Raw genomic sequence first — 17,949 nt, forward strand, 5'->3', positions numbered from 1 at the left:
AAATAAACTTTAAATGTCATAATAAGGATTAGTATCTGAAATACCTAAATTCCTCATAGTAGAACTGAGACAGAATGAACAGACAGTATTAATAAGTCACAGGCAGACACACCTTCACCTCATTCGGCAGAGTCGCAGTATCATTAACTATTGAATATCACATTCTTAAGGTATACTAAGGGATAGGTTACTTATACTGAAATATTTTTAAGGTATCTTTTACTTAGAAAGTATTTTACAGAAATGACTATATGGATGTCATGAAGCATTGGTGCAACAAATACATCCTAACCAACCTGTAACTGGAAAAAAAATTTAAAACGAAGAAAGCAATAAATTAGTTGGAAATGCTGAAATAGCTACACAAGAGAGATATTATGCAGGTAAGAATGTATATGTGAAAGTAAAAGGGTAGCTGGAACTGTATAGCTCCCACAGTTACAAGGGGGGTTTATTCAACTGAAAATGAGAGAGATATTAGTAATTTCTCAGTATTTATTAGTATTAACTGTAGTAAATTATTTAACACATTTCTGCACCTCACAAAAGTTCAGGCTGCAGGAATTTATTTCAGTAGTCATTCATAAAAGCAACTTTACTCCAAAGAATTAGAAATCATAAACAAATCAATATTTTCACCACAGTTGTCTGAAGTACAGATAAAAGTCCTGTAATTGCATCTAGATATGAATACAGACATCTGGATGTGAATATAATCACATCTAGAGAGAATTACATCTAAATTAATGTAAGTACTATGAAAACTATGACATGGAAAGTAGCAATAGAAACCAAACCCAGACTGATACAACAACACTCTTTAAATTCAATCCTTTGCTTTCTTCAAGCTTCAGTCTCCCAAAGATTGTCTAGGTCACAACACTAAGTAAATATACCAACAATATTCATTACTGATCATAAAGCAGTGTTTTATTTCAAGTATTTACTAGTGCATCTAATATACTTCAAAAATTATTATATGTCCTTTTATATTTTGATCCCATTAAATTGAGTGGGAGCCTTTCTCTACTTTGCCTTAGTCCTGAATGGGATTCATAGACTCTCCAAGGAAAGAATTTGAGTAAAATCAATACAAATAATGAAAGGGTTTATGCAGGAAATATATAAAAGCTAAATGAGCTAATGTTATGCACAGGTCTGGTTTAGCATGCTGACTTTGGCAAAATGAAAGCCATCTTCAAAAATGAGGAGCCAGAATTCTCTCTGTTCTTCTTCCCAGCTGACAGAATTTACAGCTCTGTGAGAAAAGTTTATTTCCCACAGGCCATTTGGCCCCTGTTGCCCTGCTCAGAACACTAGCTGGTCTGCAAATTAAAACAACATTTTCTACTACAGGGTATATACTCCAGTAAGTCTACATTGACACTAGATGGTACAATCGCTTTGGGGAAAATTACCAAAGGCTACTGGGACAATCACATACTTGTTGATATCACTTGCTGGTCTTGGAGCAAAAGCCTTTTGTACCACTAACTAAACTAAAATTTTCAATCTTATTGAAACATAAAAGAGAAACTACACTACTCATTTACAGTAATAGAGGCAGTATTTCTAATGTTACAAGATATTGTGAAAAAAAATACAAACCAACGATCCCTTTCACATAAACCATGAAAAAAACACATTGAAAGCATTCATTTGCAGCTATTTTCTAACTGATTTGGATTGAGACCAGTTTCCAAGCATTAAGAACGTGCCATCTCTGAGTACCAAACCAGAAATGTTTTCTGGTCCGCATTTCTGTTTTTACTCTATTTGAAAGAAGATAAATTTATATACACGTACTGAAAACATCATAGCCCAATTCTTAAGAAAGAGAATTGAAAACTTTTTAGTAAGCACACCAAGAATTAGCTGATTGTTCAACAACATTGTGAAATAAAAAAATAAGAATAAGGTAAGAATTAAAATAAATAAGTGTTCCTAATAAAAGAAGTCTTTGCATCATCCTTTTGATGATTCATACAGTTTTAGTGATTGCCATCTAATTTCCCAAGGTCTCCTTGCCTACAAGGGAGTCAATAGCTCCTCCCAGTCTTGTATCATCTGCAAACTTGCTTAGTATCCCCTCCAGTCTTGAGTCCAAGACATTATGAAAATGTTGAAGAGCACAGGACGGAGGATGGAGCCCTGTGGAATCCCACTAGTGACAGTCTGGTATCACCCCATTCGCTGTAACCCTTTGTACCCAGCCTGTAATCCAGCAGCTCACACATCACATTATGTGTTTATCCAGCTGTGTGCTGGATATTTTATCCAGAAGGATCCTGTGAGAGACAGTATCAAAAGCTTTATTGAAATCCAAATTGATAGCATCAACTGGCTTCCATTGATCAACTTGGTGGGTTATTCTGCCATAAAAGGAAAATGAAAGTCCTGATAAGCAGACTTTACCCTTTACAAAACCATGCTGGTTGTGACTGATGACTGTTTTCCCCTTCATATGTTTTTCAGTAACTACTAGAATAATCTTCTCCATAACCTTATCAGGCACTAAAGTTGGACTAACAAGACCGTAGTGTCCAGGCTTCTAGACCTTTTTGAAAACTGTAACAATGTTAGCCAACTTCCAACTTCCTGTTCCAACAGGGACCTCTCCAGATTCCCGAGATCCTTCAAATATAGTTAAGAGAGATCTCAATATCATAAATACTCTTAAGAGTTAATTCACAGCATTTTTATTATTTCAGTTATTGCCCACAGCTGAGAAAACCTAAAATAAAGCCAAAAGAAATAACACTATTTTACCACACATACAGGAAGTTGATGGCAGATCTCGGAATGCAGCAGCATGGTTTGCTCTTGAACCATGAAGCCAAAGTCACACGTAACACCAGGGAAGGCACTATAGTTGGAGTGTTTTACAGTATTATCACTATAACTTTGTACTGTTCATGTCTAAGATAAGAAGAAATAATAAATAACACCAGGATGAAAAGTATACCTCATTCAATTCTCAGAGGGCTTTACTCAAGTGCAAACTCCAAATACCCGGAACAGAGCTTTCAGAACCTCACTTCCACAGAGGTCTTCACAGAATTCTTCCCTTATAGATGACAATACACTTGAGCTGGAGCACAGCTTGTCCATGCTTATAAGCATGGCTAGCAGTTGATTATAAGCCATCATGCTACGAAGTTTGAAGAATACCAGAATATTTCATTTTTACAGAGAAACTTCCAAACAGTGCAAGTGACCAGTTTGTATTTATCTATTGAGCATGATTTAAGGACTGTTAGAGCCTTTTCATCTGCTCCTACTAAGACAGTACCAGCTTCTTCTTTGAATAAAATGATACAGAAGTATAAAATTGGGCAGAAGATTAAATTGCCAGTATATGGCTGTAGTGATGAAGGCCAGTGCAGCACTGGATAACATCTTTAAGAGTACATGTGAGAAACAGTCCTGGAGAGGCTGGCAAGAAGGAAGAGAGGAGGTGCTCCAGACAATGGAGCAGGAGATCCTCTGCAGAAACTGAGGAAAACAATGGTTTAGCAGGCTTGCACCCTCCATTTTGTGCCACTGGCGACCAGATGTGCCCCTGCAGACCTGAAGCCATATTGGATGCAGGTAATGCTTTAACCCCAGCCAGAAACAAAGTGCTCACTCTCCCCACCAGCTTGCTGGGGGAGAGAATTGGAGTAGTAAAGATGGGACACATTGTGGTTTAAGATAAAAGCCAATTTACTAAGGATATCAAAAGCTACACATGCAAGCAAAGCTAGCAACACCATCACCATACAGCCATTGTGACATCACAGGTGAGGTCAGCTCTGTCAACTGCTTGCATCACAAAGGGCTCCCCCCTGGCAGCCCTATAAAAGCAGGGCAGCCGCTCAGAGCACGCAGTGAGCACCACCATGGCTGGTTACAATCGGCGGGCCAGACGCCGCAGGAGCAGCAGCCGCAGCCGGAGCCGCAGCCACAGGCGTCTGCGGAAGACTCGGCGCACGGGCCATAGCCGCCCTCGCCGCCGCAACGCACGGCCAAAGGCCCAACTTTCAACACATGGCCCCCCAGTCATCAAGCGCCGGCCCCCCAAGAGACACAGGCGCCAGGAGGAGCCGGATGCACTGGAAGATGTGGGAGGGCTTAGTGAGCCAGTAGATGAGTTTGAGATGTAGAGCCAGAGCCCCTGAGATGAGCAGATGCCTCACGGGCCTGGCTGCAGCAATAAAGCATAGCAACATTTCATAATGAGTGTGTGCATCTCCAATGTGCTGTGCACTAGCAGTAGATCGTTTGGTGTCCATTTCTGTTTCAGGGGTGTGGGTGGCCCACAGGTCAGCGTGTCCATGCCCAACAGCAGGACGTGTGTGTCCAGGCATGATGTTCCTGTGTGATCTGTATATTTGAGAATATTCATGCATGGCAGTGCATGTCCAGGGTTGTCTTTCTTTGGGATAAGGTGTGATTGTGTCTGCAGCCCAGGGCCTGTGCAGAGGGTATGTGACCCAGGACATACAGATAACCTCTGCTTCTGCCACTAGTCCCCTGTGCTCCCTTTTTGGGTCCCTCTTATTACAGGGTCCCTAGGGGCTGAGCAGAGCCCACAGAGAGAAGAACTTTCAATGCTTCATGCCCTCTCCTGTAGCACTGCTGGGGATTTGAGGGTAAAGGCCACACAAATCAGTGCAACTTGCTCTGCCCATCCAACTCCTGGCTCTCACCCTGGCTATCCCACACTTCTGGCAGGGTAATCACATTGCCCTTCACACATCTTCCTGTAGGGAGATTCCCTGACCCTGCAACATGCTTCTCAGTACCGCTGTGCTTGCTCCCGCCTCCTCCTGGTTCTCTGTGCCTATACTGGGCTTAGGTTGGTGAGGGCTTCAGAGTGAGGAGACAGTGTGGAGAGCATTTGGGAGAAGATGCCTCCAGTTGCCCCATGTCGACCAGGGCTAGTGCCAGCCAGGTCCAAGAAGGACTCGCCACTGCCCAAGGCTGAGCCCATTTGCAAAGGTTATAGTACCTCAGGGATAATGTCTTTAAGAGTACGTGCAAGAAACAGTCCTGGAGAGGCCAGGGCAGGCAAGAAGAGAAGAGGTGCTCCAGACAATGGAGCAGGAGATCCTCTGCAGAAACTGAGGAAAACAATGGTTTAGCAGGCTTGCACCCTCCATTTTGTGCCACTGGCGACCAGATGTGCCCCTGCAGACTTGAAGCCATATTGGAGGCAGGTAATGCTTTAACCCCAGCCAGAAACAAAGCGCTGTGCAGGGGCTCACTCTCCCCACCAGCTTGCTGGGGGAGAGAATTGGAGTAGTAAAGATGGGACACATTGTGGTTTAAGATAAAAGCCAATTTACTAAGGATATCAAAAGCTACACATACAAGCAAAGCTAGCAACACCATCACCATACAGCCATTGTGACATCACAGGTGAGGTCAGCTCTGTCAACTGCTTGCATCACAAAGGGCTCCCCCCTGGCAGCCCTATAAAAGCAGGGCAGCCGCTCAGAGCACGCAGTGAGCACCACCATGGCTGGTTACAGTCGGCGGGCCAGACGCCGCAAGAGCAGGAGCAGGAGCAGGAGCCGCAGTCGCAGGCGCCTGCGGAAGACACGGCGCACTGGCCATAGCCGCTCTCGCCGCCGCAGCACTCGGCGAAGGCGCCGAGTTTCAACACGTGGCCACTCAGCCGTCAAGCACCGGCCCCTCAGGAGACACAGGCGCCTTGAAGAAGAGGAGCCGGACGTGCTGGATGACTTGGGAGGGTTCAGTGAGCCAGTAGATGACTTTGAGATTTAGAGCCAGAGCCCCTGGAAGACCAGCCACCACACGGGCCTGACTGCAACAATAAAGCATAGCAAGCTTTCATGATAAGTGTGTGTGTCTCCGATGTGCTGTGCACTAGCAGTAGATCGCTCGGTGTCCATTTCTGTTTCAGGGGTGTGGGAGGCCCACAGGTCAGCGTGTCTATGTCCATGCCCAACACCTGTGGGTGGCACAATGCGTGTGAGGATTTGGGATCAGAATAACAGGCCATGGACACATTCACACCTCTTCCTGGACACCCCTGACTTTTATCTCAAGCTACCAGTTTTCTCAGTTTTAGTCTTTTGATTGTCTCTCCCAGCAAGCTATCCTAGAACTCCCAGCAGCTCTGTGGCACAAAGCACCTAATGTTATTCTCTGTGTGGGCTGTGCTCAGCCCTTAGGGACTTTGCAAAAAGAGAGACCCAAAAAGGACCCCAGGGGACCAGAGAAAACAGCGTGGACATCTCTGTGGGCTTAGTCACAAGAACTGTGCAACAGGGAGACATTACATGTATTGTATTGTTTATATTCATCTATTCATCACCAAACACCTTCAGAACTTCTGGCTGAATACCATCCAGGCCTAGGCATTTTTATGAGTATGTTTTATAAAATTTATGTATATTTTTACAATAATCTGAATGTGTATCAACAGCTATGTAATTTAGTACAAATTTTCTCTCCCCTTAAATCTCCTCAGATGTCATTCTAGCAGTGGTATTCCACTTAAATATGCAAAAAGTAGTTTACTAATTAAACATTCCATAGGTTCTATAACTTATTAAAGTTTGCCTACATTCAAAAAGCAATTAGAAGGATTAATGGAAGAAAATTCTGTCAGAGGCTATGAAATATAAAGACTTCAAGCCCAGGAAAACTTGGGCGTATCCTCTGAGGAAGTACCATTATAAGTTTGACCTGTTCAAACAGTGCTTCAGCATTCACTGTTGTCACTGTTGGGCATTCTTTTGTAATTATGTCATTGCATAAGAAGCACAAAGCCAGACAGAGAAAGTTCCATCTTTTGCCTGATAAAATGTCAGACACTCAGAAACACCCATAAGTGAGGGCCAATTTGCAGCATACAAAAAACCCATTTATTTATTTATTTCCTTTCTGTAGCAAAGAAAGATGTCTTTATCAGCTTGCTACATTAAATCCACTCTGGTATGACATGCACTTCAATAGATGCGATGTTACCACGGTGCTGATGGACAAGTATCCTCTGCATACAAGCAATGGCTATAATTTGAAGTTTGGTGAGCCCAAAAGACTCTCTGATGAGTCAGTGAGGTACACAGACTGACTGAACTTGGTATTTAGTCTTCTGGGGATCTTGAACATGTGATGTAAAGTGCACTGCTGTATGTTGTGCTGCATAGGCAGAAGAAAGGTTGTCTGAGTGAAAACATTCAGTGCAAAATACAGGCTCAAGAAAATAAATAAATATGAAGGATGGGAGGAGTGAACAACCCAACACCAAAGAAAATTGCTAGGAATAAAGAAAAGAGCTGCTTAGCATTTCAAAAGATGTCTTTCTTCTTATATATGTTCACAATGTTCCAAATCCGTCAACAAACCCAGAAATCCTCAAGCTTGAGTAGTAGCTATTTGGCTTATTCCAAAGGAGATCACCCTGATGGATGGTAATATATAGAGCTGGTATGTCAGTGGGAGCTAATCTGAAGCTACAGGGGTGATCTGCCAATTCTAACAAAGATAAATACAGCTTCTGCCTCACAGTGTTTCACAATGCCAGACACTGGCCATTGGTTTCCCTAACATGATGAATTTTATGGTCAGGTGTGGTGACATCTCATGACCTAAACAGCTTTCAAAGAATGGGTGGTTTGTTTTGAATGATGATGGATTATACTCCAGAATGCCCTGTGAAAAATGACGCCTCATGCTTGCAAGTATTGCACGGACATGGATAAGTCCCAGACAGCTCTTGGACTTGGTAAACATCCTTGTGTTTTTATTGCAAGTTTCTGTCCACATTTTTCCCATGCTTTATAGCTACCTCCTTTGTTTCTCAGTCATCCTACATAAATTGATAATCACATCCTTTTCCGTACATCCTTGTTACATATGGGTTATATATGAAAATGTGAAGAAGACACTGAAGTCAGTAATACTGCTAAATGAGGGTACCAAGCAACATCTGATTTCAGCTATAGATCATTAATTTTACCCATAACAGCGATTGTAATCTAAACTCTTACTTTCTTGTGGTATGTCACTACAGAATTACACCGATGCCTCTCCCTGTGGTGCACCAGTCAAACCTGCACAGAAAGTACCACTGGTTATGCGCTCAAACACGCCCCGGAGGAAAATCCTGTAAGCAAGAGCATTGGACAGAAGGAACACAAGCAGGAAGTTCTGAATGTGATGAAGCCCACTCTGAACAGAACCAGACTGAATCCAGCAAATTTCCCTGGTTATACTGTATATACACTAAAGCTGAATTTAGCCCTGTATACTTTACCTACCAAACTCCAAACTAATGGAGGAATTCACTACCACAGAGCTACATCAAAGAAGAGGCGCCATGTGTGAATTATCTGCAACAACAGTTCTCAAGATATATATAGATATATAGATATATAGATATATAGATATATAAATATATAGATATATAGATATATAGATATATAGATATATAGATATATAGATATATAGATATATAGATATATAGATACATATATATATTTAACTGAGTTTTGGACTTTAATACGGACTAATGAAGTACATTTTCTTGCACTACAGCTAATGCACACCAGTAGCTTCTGGTTTGAACAGAGTGCTTCTGTTTTCCCTCCTTTCTGGTATTTTCTACTCTTTCCTTTAAAGAATGTCAGTGTTTTGTCTTTCTCTTTGTGTTAAGAACGAGCAGTTTCAGTTGAAGGCTTTTCTCTCTCTGAATGCTCTGTGTCATGTTTTGAGTATCAGGCAGCATGCTGGCAGCAGGGGAGACTAGGGAAGCACCCACAAGCAATGCCTAATTGAGAAGACAAACACCAGCAACAGCAAGAAAATAAATAAAATTCAAAAATATTCCTTCCATCTGTTTGCTATACTATGACAAAGTCCATTTTTAGTGTAATACCCAAAGGGATTTTAAAAATGCTTCAGTACTGAAGGAACACAGTTCCACTGAAGAAGTTACTGTACCACAAGCAATGACCCCCTTCCAGTTTTAAATGTATTCAATACTGCAGTTCTTCAGAAAGTGAGGGACTGTTTGTGGGCACAAGATGAATCCAGGTGAACATCAAACAAGCTTTTCATGCACTGATTTTTGGAATGCCTGCCTGTGACCTGCAGTACCCAAGCTGCTCCAGTCCTTCCTCAGCCCCTCACATTAGTCACATCTCACATCTGCATCCAGATTGTTGTTGTAGTATCATAGAATCATCATGGAATCATCATAGAATCATCATAGAATCACAGAACGGCCTCAGTTGGAAGGGACCTTAAACATCATTTAATTCCAGCCCCTCTGCCCCTCTGGGCAGGGAAACCTTTCACTAGACCAGTACTGAATATCTATTGAACACAGCTCAGACTGTGCCAGACCTTTCTCCCACAATTCATGCCCATACCCAAACTGATTTCTGCAGATAAAAGATCCATGTTGCCAGAGCCATTTCAAGCTCCTTATAAACTAGCTTGAAACAGAGCTGAAACCAAAGCCTACCACTGTGATACAGACAAAACTGCAAAAGAAGTCACTGAGAATAATTCTAAAACAATGATTTCCTGTCTAGGTATTATGGCTCCTAGTTTCTACTACTTTTTTTTGGACTGTGTTTTACAGGACTGAAAGTGAGGGCACAAGATAATCTGTTCTCCGTTGGATTAGTAACCCTGCAGGCTGCAGGCTGGAATCTTATCACTGGAATCAGAAACACGGGAATGCTGGAAGACAATTTTTAAACTCAGTCACATACCAGCCAGCAATCATATATACAGCTCTCACTGGGAATATCCAAATTCAGCCACGGTCACACTTCAGCTTCAGTCTAATCAGCTGTATTCCAATAAGCTCTGCAACTCTGCTGCAATGCAGAAAGTATCAGCTCCATCAACACCAGAGGCATTTGACATGACATACAGACAACACAAGCCCTAACCCAAATCTTCACCAAAGAGTCAGTTCCTCTTACACAGCTCCAACTAGCAATTTACATGTACTGAAATATCAAAAAGATTAATTTAATCTTAATTTGTTTAAACAAACACAGTCCTACCATCTCAAAGGTCTCACTAAGAGCTGATTATGATCACTTGTTCAGCATAACAACCAAAGCCTTCCTTGCTATCTGCTCCCTCTGTACACATCAAAACTGTGTTCAAAAAATTCCCAAATCAGGCTATGGGAGCATATCTATGCCTAGGGAACTTTTCACAGGAAACAAATACAGTAAATCAAGTCAGTAAATTTATACTAAAGGAGCAAAGATAAGTGCTTTGTTTATGGTTTTTTCCACAACCTGACATTTAAAAAACAGTTCAAAAAAATTTCAGGATTTGTTTCCTTAAGGGATGGGGAGTATTTTACAGCCAAATTCTTCTTTAGCAGCTCATGAAAACTGCAAGGGAAAAAAAAAAGACACAAAGCCATTCACTTTTATTTGTTACAAGCAGAACTCTCACTGCAGTATGTTTAATATACATTGAAATCCTGATAAATCATCCTCTGTGCATGAAGAATAAGAGTAATTTTGAAAGAGTTTCCTCCAACTTAACTAAAAAGAAAGAAAGAGGGTAGGGGAAGGAGGAAGTGAGAAAAGATATGCTTGTTGCTTGCCTTTCTAAGATACTTAGAAAAAAAAAGATAAAAGTCAGTTTCTCAGTTGCCAGTGTGCAAGGTATTACAGAAAATCCAATGTATCTGATGACAGAAGGGGCAGAAGCCTAATTCTGTCTTACTCAAAATGCATAGGTTATTTGAGCGTAAGAGAAATGTCCTCAAGCTATTTCCACTGCAACATCCATGAGATTCAATAAGCAGTTCTTATTTTATTGATAATGTTTGTTCCTGCTCAGAACTTGAGAATGGCTTTATTAATCTGAAAGACTCAGTAAGTGGTTGTCATGCTCTAAGGTTTCCTTAAACAGACGGATACCACCAGAGCTTTCTAACATTGTCTCTTTGTTAACAGAATGGCAACTTCTGTCACCTCAGCAAGAGACTTCTGCTGTACTTTACAAATTACATTGCATTAAAAAAAGAAGCAGGCAGAAAGTTTGTAAGGATATTTGGAGAGTCTTCTAGTTTGCCGATGTTCAAATTCCCCAAATCATTATGATTTCTGGACCACATGCAGAGACAAGGGAAAATAGAAGATGAGCTGAAGAAAGCAAAAATTAGCTTCCGCAATGCAGGCAGATGTCTAATGGGAAACACATCTTCCTGAAAGGGTAGTGAAAGTCCCATGGAAATGGAAATTAAATTTACTCAAAAATCAGCCTCAGGACTGAATTTTTAAGTAGCATTAGTAATTCAGGCCCAATAAGGAAGAAGAATTATCTATATCTATTTAATCTCAGCATAACTGTGAGTTACTGATACAACATGAACATTAAAGATCCAAACATGACTCTGGGAGGTTTCAGGTAAATATTAAAAACAAACAGGCAAATAAAAATGTTACTATGATCTCAAATATGATGCAGTTGCTGTCTAGGTCCTCTGACTATTAGCTCTGAGATTATTAACTGAGATTAACCCAACTGGTTAGAGCATAGTGCTAATAATGCCAAGGTCAAAGGTTTGATCCCTGTACAGACCATTCACTTAAGAGTTGGACTTCATGATCCCTGTGGGTCCCTTCTAATTCAGAACATTCTGTGATCTATATCAGGAGGAAGGGTTTTTCTCTGTTATTTCCACCTCAAAGAACGAGATCACAGAAATAAAGGTTCAGGGAAGGGTAATAAAAATTTTCAAGAGATTTGAAAAGATCACACAATGAGACACTGAAATGGCTTCAACTGTTTGCTGTAGAAAGGGGCTACAAAGGATGAGACAAGATAAAAGTACATCAAATAAGGAGCCATAGCAGTAGAGAGAGATGAGAAGTTTCTGTTTTCTGTTGCATAATATCATAACAGGAAGATGTGCAATGAAACTGTGAAAACTGAAAATTGAAAACCAGCAAGAGGAAATCACTGTTCATACAATTGGCAGAATTTTTTTCATTGGAGGCTGAAGACTGGAGGCCAAGAACTTAACAAGGTGTTGAAGGAACTAGGTGTTTATAGGGCATAATACCATATTTTTAAACCATTGAGTAGCATGCATTCATCAGAAGACATTTCTTCCTCACTGACATTCATATTATCAACCCCTAAACCTTCCTAGACAAAAGAGAAACTTCAGGTAATCCTTGGATGTTACTTTGTATTCAAGATTCTGACATTGCAAGAGTCTGTCTGACAAGAACAAACTCTTACCCAGCTAACCTTATCACGATAACCAGAAGACAGTTCTGAAACCAAACCTAACCCAAGCTAAATTAAAAGTAAAATTAATATACTTGCAAAATACAAACACACTATTTCACACTATTTTAAAATGCAAAAGTTAGAGTCCAAAAAGTAAGAGAAACATTTGTTTCTACCCACCCATATATATGTGTTGTTTTTACCAAGTTGACAAGTGAGTCTGAACTCCTACTTACTCATGCAGCTGAGAGATTTCCTTTGGAGAGATTTTTTTTCTTTTTCCTAGAATTACTGATCACCTCAGCACTATTAACAACTATTAGAAATTATCCACTTTCTTTGAGGTAAATGTGCACTTTTATTCCTTACCAAGCAATGTTCAAACCTGAAGATGCTTTTTCCTGCATTAACATTCGCACTGTGACCCTTCACTTTGATATTTACTTACATCTTACGAAGTCTTGCTAATGCACACCAGACTCCATTGCCATTCTGGGAGCAAGAGAAGTGTTTCTGAGTAGGTTGCTTGCTGAAGAATTGTATTAAATCCTGCATTCATTGTGGCAGGAAAACTGTGAGGATAGATGTGAATGACCAGGTGGGAACCTGACATGGTCCAAGGACAGGAGGTCTGCTGCAGAGCCAGACTACCCGAGCCATGTTTACTGTCCATCTAATAATCTGTCCCCAGACATGTTTCTCTGAGATACACGTCCCTATGGGAAGGACTCCTGGTGACTCTACTGCACCTTGCAACCTCTCTACCACTCAGACAGGGGTTATCTGCACATGAAAGAGAATGCCAGCATAAAAGAGTAAAAATAATCTCTTGCCTGAGCAATTTCCTTCTCATTCAGACCAGTATTTTCTGCTTTCCTACACAGAAAAAACACTGCATGAAAGACAGCTGCCTGAAGGGTGGATATTTAAGTGATAGGATGGACACTTATCTGCTCTATCTAAGGGTAAAGGAGATAACCCCAACCTTAAAGTTTGCTGGTACTTCTCTTTGCTAATATTTTCTGAACTTTCATTAGAAATCAAATTAATTTAATTTCTGAACTCCCTACACAAACAACCTCTCTCTATATCCCTCTACTCCACTGTCTTTCAAACCTGGCAAACATGAGCATCTCAGGCACAAAATACTTCTGCCAACAGCATGATTTCTTCAACACTTAAAACTTTACTCCCATAAAGAATAATGGAAAGGGAGCTTCTTGGGATGTATCCATCGATTTTTAAGCTGTTCCTTCAAAACTGAGAGGCTACTCACTCCCCCATCTAGTGACAGCAAAGTTCTGATCTGAGGAAGAGCTGAAAGGTTTGAGGAAAAGAAGATGAGAGCAATGTGAACACAATCACCAAAACTTCCAAACTTCCATCTCACCCAAGGCTATTAGAGAATACATTGCTGACTGCCAGGAGTCACACAGAAACCACTGCTCTGCCGACTTCAATATACTTTGAGAGAATCAGATTTTTGTGAGCTGTAGATTGCATTTCTTTCCTCCCTCTTTCTACTGATTTGGTTTGGTTTGGTTTGTTTGGTTTTTTTTCCTTCCTAGTGTACTCTATACCCATTTAAGCAAATTTTCTCCCTGTTTTGCAGGCAGGGAACACTGTACTAAGCATATCAGAGGCGTGGCACACTACCGACTGTTGGTAACATTTCAACAGGGCTGTGATGCACACTGCAGGAACAGTTTCAGATGACTGAAAAGCTAGTAGCTAGAAATCAGTATCAATCTGAAGGGGAGGCATAGGAAGAACACATTGCCTCTTATGTGCTTGCAACAGGGTCCAGTAATATTCCCTGAGCCACTCAGGGACTTCAAAGTAGAAGAGAGAATGGAATGGACCTAGACCTTGATTTGATCTGTGATTCCTATGCCCTCAGGAGAACCCAACAGGAGAAACAAGTTAAATGACTTGCTCATCTAAGTCAAAGGACATCTGCAGTAGCCTTGCCTTTCAGGAATGTAGAGAACTGACCCAAATTAAGTTGTTCTGAATGGTCCTGTGGCAGTGGTGACAGACCTCAAAAAACCTCTAACTCTTGTAGGCAGAAATGCCCTGTAGACAGCAGAAGACAGAGTAGGGTCTTCCACCTGACCTGCTGTGTGACAGTCATCTGAAACTATTATTTGCATGGATTATCCAACTGTCAGAGATACAAAGAAAGTTCAGGTCCAGATGGATAATAAATTAAGGCACAGCACCACAAACATGTTCAGACTGTTTTTAGTATCATCTTGGTTGCCCCTAATGTACCCCCCTGAAGAACAGCCCAGAGTTGGTACTAATGAAGTCTGCTAGGATTAATCTGGCATTATGGTGGCTCTGGGATTTGGAATACACAGGTGTCTTGATGCTTCCCTATGCACCAGCCAAAGGTCAGCTGCACTTCCTTGCTTTAACTTGTCTTGACTCCACAAATATATTTTAGCCACTCTCCACTCCCCGTCTCCAGGAATTGTGTTCTTCAGCCCAAGCTCAAGAACATGTACCAGTATCACACTGTGTTGAGACTGATGATCCATACTTGAAATCAGTGTACCAGGGAACATAAGGAAGAAATCCCCCAACTCTGGATTCACCAAACACAGTCCACAATCAACAGTGATTAGAGCAGGGGGTGCCAAGCCTTAATTATGGTGGGAAGCATCAAACTCCACAGCACATACTATTAGACATGCTGTTTAGTTGTCTCTGTTTTCTTGGATAGCCCAACCACCCAGTACACGGAGTTATGAAAAGGTTTAAAAATATGTAGAAGTATACCAGAAGTGACATTACATCTGTGGCTTCCAAGTTCTATCTGCTAAATGCGAATCATTATTGTTCACCTCAAAGACTACTACTGCAACAGTAGTAAATTGATTAAAGAGCTAAATTAAAGTAAGTTCAGTTCCCACTGACTTTCAGTAGAGTCAAGCTAGGTTCCATTTCAAAATTCATAAAACTCCTTACAGAAGTTGCTTAATGCAATATTCAAATATATATTAAAATATATATAGGTCCTATTTAGAAAACAAAGAGATGGGAAGGTTGTGATCTGTTTACTGAAGTGATAGAGATGTCTACCTGCAGGAACAGCTTTGTAAACTAGCTTTTCCCCAGTACCACCAGAAAACTGAAAGATACCTCATGACTAATGCAAGTTACATCCTTCTTTCCTCTTCAAATCCCCAACTACGTTGCAAATTATATCTGGGAAGGAATATCTGTGCAACATTATTTTAAAGAGAGTCCTCAGTGACAAGATGAGATTCTGGGTCTGTTACTAGTCATATGACAAGGTCTGACAAGATCACAATTGGATATGACAGGCTTAGCAGAAGATGTGTTGGTTGTTTCAAAAACTCATTCTATTTGGTAAGACAATCAGACAATCTTATCCAAAGCCAAACTTTGCCCAAAGTAAACAGTGTTTGATTCAGAAATTTGCTCCTGTCCATTATTATATTACATAATTCAGAAAGCATTAATTAGAAGCGCTTGTGCAGGAAGGAATGCTCCAAGGTCTGCTATAAAATGGTTGCATGTGCCTTGCCAATTACTGTTTTCTCAATGCCTTGTTTTGGTCCTCTGAAAAATAGAGTAGTTTTTTGTAAATTGTAGAACACTTTGAGACATTAGTTAAAAAAGAGTACAGACCAAATCTCCAGATGAAACGAAGCAAAATTATTCTCTCAGTTGTTTCCAGTCTACTGTGATTGTGAATTTAAAAATTTAGAACTGGAAGCACTATTAATATCCTGCATCTCATAGGATATTAAAGGAAATAAAAAGGTTCAGACCCTTGCAATTGTACTGAAACAGATGTGGAATACACTGTAGAAAACTGAGGTCTAGAACAGGGAAGGTACTTTCTTATGACGGCACTGTTAGCAGGACAGCTGAGCACCACTTCTTGTTTCACATCCATATGCCTTAGGCTCTGAACTCTGTAGTATCAGAAACATCATTGGACACTGAGGCCTTCAATTCAAGCACTGTATAAGAGACCTTTAATTCTTTGCAAGCACTTCTCACAGGCCTGACTCCCTAAATATTCTGCTCAGCTATTTCCTCTATGCGTGCTATTCATGTGCAATCATAAAGATACAATGTACTGTATTTTCACAACTATAAGGCGCGCTTAAAATCCTAAAATTTGATCAAAACCCAAAGTGCACCTTATAATCCAGTGCGCCTTATATAGGAAAATAGTTTGAAAGTTTACCGTTAACTGATACTGCACCACACCTTTCCCAAGCAAAAATGAGTTGAAGTGGATTTGCCTACGTTGTTTAGACCAGGGGATTGTTTGGGCATGGCGATTTTGACGATTTGACCGTTTTTGACCATGATAAACCAATCAGAGAAAAGCTCTTGCCTACCCGGGGATGAAGGCATTATTGAGGGGGCTGTTGACGGGGAGACAAACACATTTCCTTCATTCTACGCGCTTGTTGACCTCGACCCTGACTTTACAAGGTATTAGTATGCTGTGAAATCAGAAGTCCTGTAAGTCCAAAGTGACTTTGAAATGGGTCCACAAAGGAGACTTGCTTACGAGGCAGATTACGACTGTAAAATAAAGCTGTTTAAAAGTTTAATAAAAGTGAGTGATTTTTCTCTGTACTTTTTAAAGTGTTTTGATTCTTTTTAGGTTGCGTTTAAAGGCTACGCCGATCCATGAAAAATGTTTGCAAATTGAGCACCTGCCAGTAAACCCCGCGATCATGCGATTCCGGTTAGTAATTTGTTTGTTTGTGAAAGTTGCACGTGGATCAAAGTTGCAAAAAAAAAGTGTTCCCTATAATCTGGTGCACCTTATAGATAGGAAAAGTTTGAAAATTTACTGTTAACTGATACTGCGCCTTATAATCCAGTGCACCTTATGGTCATGAAAATACAGTATGCTTCAGCTGCTCAGGTTTTCAGAACTCAGTCACACTAAACTTTCAAAGGCGTGAAATTCAAGCTAGGTCACAAGCTCCAGAAACGAGAAAATTTCTCATTTCAATAGGACAAAAAAGGTGAATCTCACTACTCACTTTTATGAGAATCTTCAGAATGACAGCTCTCCATATTTTTCATCATTAACTATCCAACTTTCTGATTGTGTTTGTCTCACCTGATCTTTCTCCAGCATTTCTCTGGCACATGGTGGGCCAACTTTCTGCAGCTGAGATCTCTGCCAGCCTTAATCCTTCAGCTGTGTCCCAGTGAGAACTCAGACTCTTGGCCAGCTGCAACAAGCATCCCCTACCCCCACCTCCATAACACCAGACACAGATTGTGGCTGTAACCTTGACTGGTATGTGGTCAGAGTGAAGGAGCAAACATCAAAACATGTTCGAATAGAAAATGCTACTCATCCACTTAATAAATACATTTCAGATATGGCATCACAGTAAGCTGTGTTAACTCACCCTACATTCCACCATGACAACCAGAGCAGAATTTTGTTTCTTTATGGTCCTTTTATTACTGCTAATTCAACAACAGTGGCATGGTGGTGAGCTGCCTATGAGAACCTGGCCCATGACCCAGCCACTCAGCACAGCCCAGGGTAAACCAATTACTGTTTCACAGTCTCAGCAGATTTATCCTTTTCTAGCAGCAAGTTAGTTAAGTCTCAACCTTCCCACAAGGAATTAAGTGAGAATGAATGGTTCTGCGTCCAGCATTCCTTGCCAGAGGGCAGATTCATTTTAGTCA

This window comes from Catharus ustulatus, chromosome 6, assembly GCF_009819885.2.
Source record: "Catharus ustulatus isolate bCatUst1 chromosome 6, bCatUst1.pri.v2, whole genome shotgun sequence".
NCBI lineage: Eukaryota > Metazoa > Chordata > Aves > Passeriformes > Turdidae > Catharus > Catharus ustulatus.